Here is a 9,344-nt window from a genome sequence, read left to right on the forward strand (position 1 = left end):
GTAATTAAACCACCAGTGCAGCCACATCAGGGTAGAATCTGACAGTGGTTCTCAGCCCAGGCTGCACATTTGAGTCACCTGGGTAGCTTTTTCAAATGCTGCTGCCATGGCCCCGCTTTAGACCAATTAAATCAGAATCTCTGGAGGTGGGGTCCAGATTTCCCAACTTCTCAAGATCTGGGATATATAGCAGTCAGTCTTGAGAAATCTAGATCTTCAGAATCCACAGGTCTGGAACAAAGCTTCGGTTATTTATTCCTGTATATCTGACCCCGGCAATTGTTTCCTCTTCATTTGAGGTGAGATGGATCCTTGTACATTTTGGCAAACTTCCACTGTGGCTTTTCTTGTGTCCAGCCCCAGGACTGGCCCTGGAGTCATGGGCCAAATTCTCTCAGTGTCAAAGGAGAGATGAACACGCTGACAACTGACTCCAGTCTAGCAAACACCAAGAGTGAAATTGAAGGCTGGACCAGCATCAGGTGGCAGAAGGGCAAGTCCTACTGACAGGGGCTTGTGGTGCAGGGATGAGAGAAAAGGGAAGCTGGCTTTGGTAAGATGACAATTGAGGGATCCAAAGACTGTGATTAGTGTCACCTTTCTTCTTTCTCTGGGCCCACCTACCTCTTATTCAGGCCTTGACAGGTCCTAGATCCTTTAGCTTCCTCCCAGTTTCTGTCCACACTTTCCTCCTCTCTGGCGCTTTCAGTCCCTCGACCTCGGTACCCTTTCCCTTCTGGGGCTGGGAGAGAAATAGGCCTGTAGGTATCCCTCTCTCCCCTGCACAAGGCATCTGGCTAGGACCCACCCAGGGCTTTGGCATCACACTGACCTGAATTCAAATCCCACCTCGGTCACACCGGTGCTGTGTGATCCTAGACAAGTTCCTTAACTCATCTGAGCCTTCTTTTCTCCACAAACCATAAAATCTGGCTAATGCCCACAGGGATGAAAAAAAAAATGTCTGCCTGGAAACAGTAGGTGTTCCATCAACAGCGGCAAGTCTTATTTTCATCCCTGAGAGGGTGATGGGGCAAATTCCCCAGGGACACTTCCCTTGCAGATGGCCCCATCTGCTCTAGGTGCAGAAGCACCCTCCAGCTCTCGGAGACGGGGAGAGAAGGGGGAGACATGCGGGAGAAGCGGGAGGGCGAGGCCCCCTGGGACTCCCGGCAGTTCTTCTCCGCTCCCCAGTGCGTGAAATCACACGCGCCCCAATCTGTCTGCAACCACTTCATCTGCCAGCTCAGCAAATGTGGAGACAATTAAGGAGTTAATTAGTAGACAGTGGGAAGGGGCTGTGGACCTGAGGCAGAAAAGTCCCGTCGACACACCTCTCCTCCACCCCGTCCCTTGACCTTCAACTTCTCCTGCTTCATTCTCTTTTCTGGTCCAAATGCTCCTCTTACCTCCTCCCTCATTTCTCTGCTACCCTTGCCCTTCACTCCTCCCCGCTTACCACCCGCCCCCATCCTATCCTGTCTTCTCTCCTTCCTCATTCCTCTCTCTAATCTCGCCCCTGCCCCACTCAGCTGTTCCTCTGTTTCCCACCCAAATCACTGCTTTCTCCATCTTTGCGGGGCTCACCCTTTTCTCCTTTCCATGTTCAACTCTCATTCTGGTCCCTCTTCGCTCTCTGCGCCTCCCCTGCTCCGCACGTCACCCCTCCCCCTCCAGCATGAATGTGGGTCTCAGAACACAGAGCCTTGTTCACTGGGCACCGTATCTGCTACGGGAATCATTGGGTCCAAGGTTGCCTCTTGGGTGGGGTCCCCAGCACTGCAGCCTGGAAGGAGTCTCCTCTGATCCTCACCTGCTCCCAGCTCCTCTCTCTCCTGGCACTCTAGGTAACTCGGTCTCTTTCCTGTACCAGAACACCTTTGGGAGGCTCCCCATACTGCCCCTGCTGCCTCCCCCCGGGTCTTGGCAGTTCATCTGCACTTCCAGGATCACGCTGGACCCTTCTTTTTCCTCTTTTCCTCCCTGGGGGCCTGGCAGATGGCCACCTTTCTCCCATCACAAGTCCCAAATTATGTGTCATCCTGTCATTTGGCGGGGGCGGGTCACAGCTTCAGAAGGAAGGGATGATTAAAGAGAAAACATACATTGGGAGAAAGAGAAAGGCAGAGAGCAAGAGAGAGGAGAAACGGGGGCCAAGGCAGATTGAAAGGGCAGATGTGGGGAGGGAGGTGGAGGAGAGAGATTGAGACAGAGGGAGAGGGTAACTAGAGATGGAGCAATGGAGACTTGGAAATAGGCACGAGACCACTAAGGGCCCTCACTGCTTTAAAATTCTGGGTCTTTGAGAGGGGTGAACAAAGGAGAAACAAAAGATCCGCAGAGGACCTGGAGCTTTTCTTTTTCCAGAAAACTTCCCTGGTTAATCCCTTACCCAACCCTGCCTTCCTTGGCTTCCCAGGTGGTGCTAGTGGTAAAGAATCAGCCTGCCAATGCAGGAGACATAAGAAACGCGGGTTCAATCCTGCATCAATCCCGCAGGAAAGATCCCCTGGAGGAGGAAATGGCCTGGATAATCCTGTGGACAGAGGAGCCTGACAGGCTACAGTCCTCAGGGTTGCTAAGAGTTGGACACGACTGAGCAACTTAGCATGCTGGCAGCCTGTCCTCCAGTTTCCTCCTGCTCCAGCTGCCCTAGTCTCTGTTTTGTGGGCTCTGATTGCTCTGGGAGTAGGTCTGTCCTCTGTCCTCCCCTGACAACCCTTCCCAAGGCAGGGTGTTCCCTCAGACTGGGCAGTGGCTATTTTGACCTCTGGAGGAGGGGAGGGTGGCCTGTGCTCCGCCCGCATCAGTGGGTGTATGGGATCCTGGGCACCTTGGGGGTGGTCTGCATCTCCAGCTCTAGAATACCAGCACCTGGGCCGAGCCTGGCCCTTGCAGCTGCTCAGTAGTGCAGCCTGGGGGTCATGGCTGGATTTGGGGTCCCCTAAGCTGGGGACACTTTCCTTCCTTTGCATCAGTTGGCCCTGCAAGGAGCCTGTGTCTCTGAGCTGTTCCCCAGCTGAAGACAGTCCTCCCCTCTTGCTCCCACTGGGGACCCCTCTACAGCCCACACCTTCCCCATGGACCCTCCTCCCACCTTCACCAGGCCTCTCTGGAAGGTGCAATCTCAGCGCCCTGGGCGGCCTTGGAGCCGGAGGAGGCAGTGCGGGTGAATAATTCATGGGGCTGGGAGGCCCTTATCTCCCAGGCCGGCCCCACCCGGGGCCCAAGTGCTGGGCCGCCGTCCCGCGGCTCCTTGCTTTATCTCGACGCCCAGCTTGTAATGCAGCCCGCCATATCACAGGCAGAAGGGGAGATTAATTTTCTGGTTTTGCATGGGCGGGGAGGGGAGGGGGCGTGGGGAGGTGCTGGGGAGCAGAAGCTGGGATCTTTCCGATTTCAGACTCCAGCGGCTTAATCCTCTCCCAGGCCTGCAGGAAAGGGAGGAAGAGGGTGTTGCAAGCCAAATTTCATCATCAGCGGCAGCCCCAACAGAGGGAGGAGGAGGCGCAGGGCAAGCAGACGGCGGGCGCTGGCGCGGACAGGGGAGTTGTTTGGAAACTGGGGGAAAGCCGGCCCTCAGCCTGGGCTTGCCGAGCTCGCTTTGTCGCGAGAGGGACACTGGCTGAGTGGGGTGCACACACAGGAGCTTGGAGCACGAGGGCGTACCTCTTCAGGAAGTGGCAGCTGTCTTGCTGTCTGCCCCACAGGGCCTGGCACTGCTGCTGCTGCTGCTAAGTCAGAGGAGTCTAAAAAAATGTTGAGGGGCTGAACTCTGGGGAATCGCTGATGAGCAGCTAAGCAGATACAGCTCCCCGTGTGCCTGCCATCTTTCCACATGCCCCTGTGGGCCTGGCTGCTGTTTCCTGTGCCCTTGTGGTCCAGGGAGGCCAGCGAGCAGAGGGACACTGGCCTGGGGAGCCTGCTGGCCCCTGCTGCTTCTGCTTAGCTGACACAGCTATCCAGAGCTGGAGGGAGCCACCGCCTGTTAGTTGAGCACCTATTATACACCAGGCCTGGGGCAGGGTGGGTGTGTGTTCCCGGAGATCAATCAGAAGTGAGTCTTGGCTCTGATGCAGGAGACTGAACATGCTGTTTGCCAGGAAAGAGCTACTAATGAAGCGGTCCACGGAGGGAGAGTTAATGGTGACCAGGAACGAGTCTTGTGGGAGGCAGCATTTGAGACAGGTTTTGAAGGATGGGTAGAAGTTGGGATTGGTTCTAATGGCAGGGAGGGACGCATGGCATTTCAGGAAGAGGAAGAGTATGGCAGAAGTGATGATACAGGGACCAGGGTGAAGCAAAGAGATAATAACTTTGTCTGCTGGGTGAGGGGGAATAGTGAGGGCCAAGGCTGGGAAGCAGAGAGAGGTAAGGACAGAGAGGGTCCTGACATATGTGGAGGAGCTTGCATTTGTCTGGGGTGATTGGGGAACAATTAAGGGATTTTGAGGGCTTCTCTGCGGCTCAGTGGTAAAGAAATTGGCCTGCCAATGCAGGAGATACAGGTTTGATCCCTGGTCCAGGAAGATTCCCTGAGCGGCGGAGCAACTAAGCCCATGTGCCTCAACTATTGAGTCTGTGCTTTAGAGCCTGGCAACCGCAACTACTGAGCCCAAGCACTTTAGAGCCTGTGCTCTGCAACAGGAGAAGCCACTTCAGTGAGAAGCCTGAGCACTGCAACAGAGTAGCCACGGCTCACTGCAGCTAGAGAAAAGCCCCCGCAACAGTGAGGACCCAGCACAGCCAAAAGCAAACAAATAAAGTTATTTTTTAAAACAGGCCTTTGACCAAGAGTTGACATGATCAAAGTGGTCCTGGGGGAAGATAAAGACAGCCAGCATTATCGAGTGTCTGTATACTGGGTGTTGCTCTAAGTGCAATGGAAGGAATCCTCTCATTAAATCCTCACAGCTGTCCTTTTAGTAGGTGATGATATCATCCCATTTTATAGATGAGGAAATGGGGTCACAGAGGTGTTAGTTATAGATAGAAATTAATTGAAGACAGCAGAAATCACTGATGGAAAGTTTAGGCTGATAAGTTCTTTAATGTCTCAGGCACTTTGGGGCATGGAGAGAATACTGATTATTTTTTCTACTTTGATGTCCAATTTATTAATTTTTATTCAATTAATAACATCCCTCCAAACATTCTCATACTACTTATACAACCACTATGTCCAAAACTTATGAATTTAGCAAATTACATTCCCCCAAATATTTAAACTTTGATTGCAAATGAAATCAATTAAACTTCATAAATCAGGTTTTCCTAAAAGCTTTAAGCATCTTTAAAAGCAGGCAAAACAAATGGCATTACAGTGATTGCCCCCAAAAGTCCATTACAAAAAAAAAATCCTGCATTTAAATTTCTTTGTTTAGTATTTCTAAGATTATTTTCTTTATTCTTACTCTCTTCCCTTCCAGGGGTAGGATTTTCCTGACTTAAACCAGAGAGTCAAGGCTGACCTGCTTTCAGCAGGCTAAGGCTGCAGACTGGGTTGACTGGAGATGATTTGGGACTGGCACAAAGATCCTGGTGAGGTGGGGCTTCCAGGAAGATTCTCCTAGATTCATTATGCAGCCCTTGGCCTGTTTCATCGGGAGCTCTCCTCTTGACGCTTGGACCAATCATAGATTCTGAATTTTCGTGTGTGACCCTAATCTCTTCCCCAGAATGATTCTGGTTCTGACGGCCTTATCTTTACCGTACAGCCCACTGTGTTCTGAGTGGGGCCCGGTCTGGTTCAGTTAAGTCTAAAGCCCCTGGTCAATTGGTTAACTGGAACTACCTCCTTTTCCTTCTCAGCAACTGCTAAGACCCACGCTATTGTCAGCTAGGTGCTGAAGCAAGGGTCTAAGAAGAGGCATTAAGGGCTTGTATTAGGGCAGTGGCAAAGAAAATAAAAAAGAAAAGACAGTTTCCAGAGACTCTATTAAACAGGAGAGAATGGCTTACCTCAAAGAATCAAATGAAAACACATGTGAAGGCTCTTTTGTACAGTATAAGCACCATTAAATCGTGGCTGTTTTTGCTTTTGTTATTGTGTTGTCATTTTAAGATGGCCAAGGACAAAGCCTTAGGGAATTCACACAGGTTTAAGTGGTAAACAGGAGGGGCAGAGGCAGGAAAGGAGGCCGAAAAGACAAAGGGAACTGAGACTGTCAAGAGCAGACCCAGGAGAGAGAGAGGTCACATAGACTAGGGGGTGGGAGGCCCCAGAACAGGGAGGGGTGTTTGGGGAAGCCCGGTGGCTCAGTGGTAAAGAATCCACCTGTAATGTAAGAGCTGCAGGAGATGTGGGTTCGATCCCTGGGTTGGGAAGATCCCCTGGAGAAGAGAATGGCAACCCACTCCAGTATTCTTGCCTGCAGAATCCCATAGACAGAGGAGCCTGGCGGGCTACAGTCCCCAGGGTGGCAAAGAGTTGGACAGGACTGAAGCGACTTAGCACGCACGGAAGAGAATAGGCAAAGGACTGGTCTGGGCGAGGCGGGGACAGTATGGGTGAGTCTGGAAGGGGGAAAGGAAGAAGTGAGTGATGGAGACAGGGCTGGGAGATGGTGACTGCCTGGACGGGCTGCAGAGGGTCCACAGGGGAAGCTGCTGATGCTGAGGGCATGCACCTGGGGTTGGAGGGCCTGGGAAGGTGCAGAAAAGGAAGGCTGGAGTGGCCCTGGGTTTCTACAATGCACGGGTTGAAGGCTCCCCATGGTGACCAAGTTTGATGAGCCTTTGCACACAGAAACTGTTCTCTTAGCCATGTGGCCCTCGGCTTTCCAGCATAGCTGGCACCCTCCACCCACCCTCCGCCCTCCTCATGGGACTCGGAATCAAAGTTTAGAACCAGCAAGATTTTTTTTATTTTTTAATTTAATTTTTGGCTGCACTGTGCAGTATGTGGGATCTTAGGTCCCCAACCACGGATTGAACCCTCGTCCCCTGCTGTGGAAGCATGGAGTCTTAACCACTGGACCACCAGGGAAGTCCCCCAGCAAGGTCTTTATTTTATTAAAAAAATTTTTTAAAAAGACAGTTTAAAAGATGATACATTTCTTTTTTAAATGTTTGATTGTTTATTTGGCTGTACCAGGTCTTAGCTGTGGCATGTGGGACCTTTCACTTGTAGCACACCGGATTTTCAGCTGTGGTATGTAGATCTAGTTCCCTGACAAGGGATCAAACCCTGGGATGTGGGATCTAGTTTCCTGACAAGAGATTGAACCCAGACCCCCTGCCTTGGGAGTTGGAAGTCTTAGCCACTGGACCATTAGCGAAGTCCCCAGCAGGGTCTTTAGAGATCACCTAATCTACCCCCCACCTTCAACTCCCACCATTTAACAGAGGAGGACACTGAGGCCAGAGAATATAAATGGCATGATTAATGAGTGACAAAGCTGAGATTAAAGCCCTGGCCTCCTGCCTCTCAAGCTAATATATTTTATCCCTGTCATTCAACCTGGCGAATGTACTGCAAGACAACTTGGTCCCCTGACACCCAATATCATCTGGCTGCCTAAGGAGACTTTTGCAGAGAAGTAGGCTTTATTGGGCTTGCCAGACCTGAAAACCATGGCACTGGATTAGGAGGCTTGGTGGTGGTCGTTGAAGGTATGAAGCATCAGTAAAGGTAAGCTCCTTCTGAAGCAGGAGTGATGTTGGGGGGATTTTAAGAAATAGCAGGTAAAGGAATTCCCTGACAACCCAGTGGTTGAGACTCTGTACTTCCACTGCAGGGGGCACGGGTTTTATCCCTAGTCATGGAACTAAAGTCCTGCATGCTGCACAGCATGGTTAAAAGAAAGAAAGAAATAGGTGTTCAGAAGTAGAGAGAGAAGATTAGAGGCAAGTGATAGAGGCATGGGGCTGGGTTCCCCTGGGCTCAGTGAAGCTGTGGCCGAAAGCCTATGTGAAGGATCGCAAGAAGGGAGGTCAGTAGTGGTGGTGGTGGAGGGCTGTGTCCTAGAGGGAAGAGGAGCTGGAGACCAAAGACATGAGGACTCTGTCCAGGATGGGGTGGACGCTTTACCCAGCTTGAAAGAACCACAGCCCAGCCCTCAAACTGGCAGAATCTGTCTCCTTTGGACCTCTGACCACTCTCTTTTCCCTCCTCCCTTCGACTGATGGTGGTAATTGCTCTCCATTTGGCGATTACTTAGTTCATTAATTGCCTAAAGCAGAGCATCAGCCTAGGGTGGGGAAATTGGCAAAGAAAGTAATGAGGAAGGAGGACTCTAAGGGGATGGACCTGGACTTGGACCGAGAATGGACTGTAGTGTGGTGGGGGAGAGCAGTCTTACATAACTGGCTCTAGTCAAGTGGACTCCTCTGTTCAAATATAGTTTGCATGCGTCCTAAGTCACTTCAGTCATGTCCAACTCTGTGAGACCCTGTGGACCGTAGCCCACCAGGCCCCTTGTCCATGGGATTCTCCAGGTAAGAATACTGGAGTGGGTTGCCATGCCTTCCTCCAGAGGATCTTTCTGACCCAGGGATTGGACCTGAGTCTCTCATGTCTCCTGCATTGGCAGGTGGGTTCTAAACACTAGCGCCACCTGGGAAGCCTCAGGTCCAGTTTGGAGGAACTTCTTTTCAACTTTGATATGGACTGGACATTGATACTTTTGCTCTCAGATACCATACCATCCCCAATCTGTTCACATTCTCCATCATCAGAACAGCCAGTCTCCTCCACTGTCATCATCCGCATCATGGCCATCATAGTAGGCAGCGCCTAAGGTGACTCTCAGTGACCCCTCCATCCTGGCATTCATGCCTTTGTGTAACCCTAACCCCTCAAGTGTGGGCTGTATTTAATGACTCACTTCTAGTGGACAGGACTCAGCAGGAGTGATGGAATGTTGTTTCAACATGAGGCTACAAAAAGATGTGGCTTCTTTCTTGCACTGAGGAAAGCCATCAACCTTCTAGAGAGGCCCACGTGGCAAGGGACCACCCAGCCAGGCCCACACCCAGTGAGATTCAAGAGCCGAAGAGGAACTGAGTCCTGCCAACAATCCTCCGAGTAAGCTTGGAAGTAGATTCTCCTCCGGTAGAGACCACAGATGAGACCGCAACCCATGCTGACACCTTGATGGGGTTCTTGTGAGAGACTTAGAGCCAGAGGCACGGAGCTAAACCGTGCTCAGATTCCCAACCCACAGAAACTATGAGATAATAAGTGTGTGTCGTTCGAGTTGTTACGTTTTGTGAGTAATCTGTTATGCGGTGATAATTAGTACAGTCACTGTCACCATCATTAACCACCATTACGTCCATCATCATTAAACTCATGTCATCAATATCACCACCAACGCCACCATGCTCTCAAACTCACCACT

Source organism: Moschus berezovskii, chromosome 6, assembly GCF_049115385.1.
Source record: "Moschus berezovskii isolate FMDL1 chromosome 6, NW_MosBer_1.0, whole genome shotgun sequence".
Taxonomy (NCBI): Eukaryota; Metazoa; Chordata; class Mammalia; order Artiodactyla; family Moschidae; genus Moschus; species Moschus berezovskii.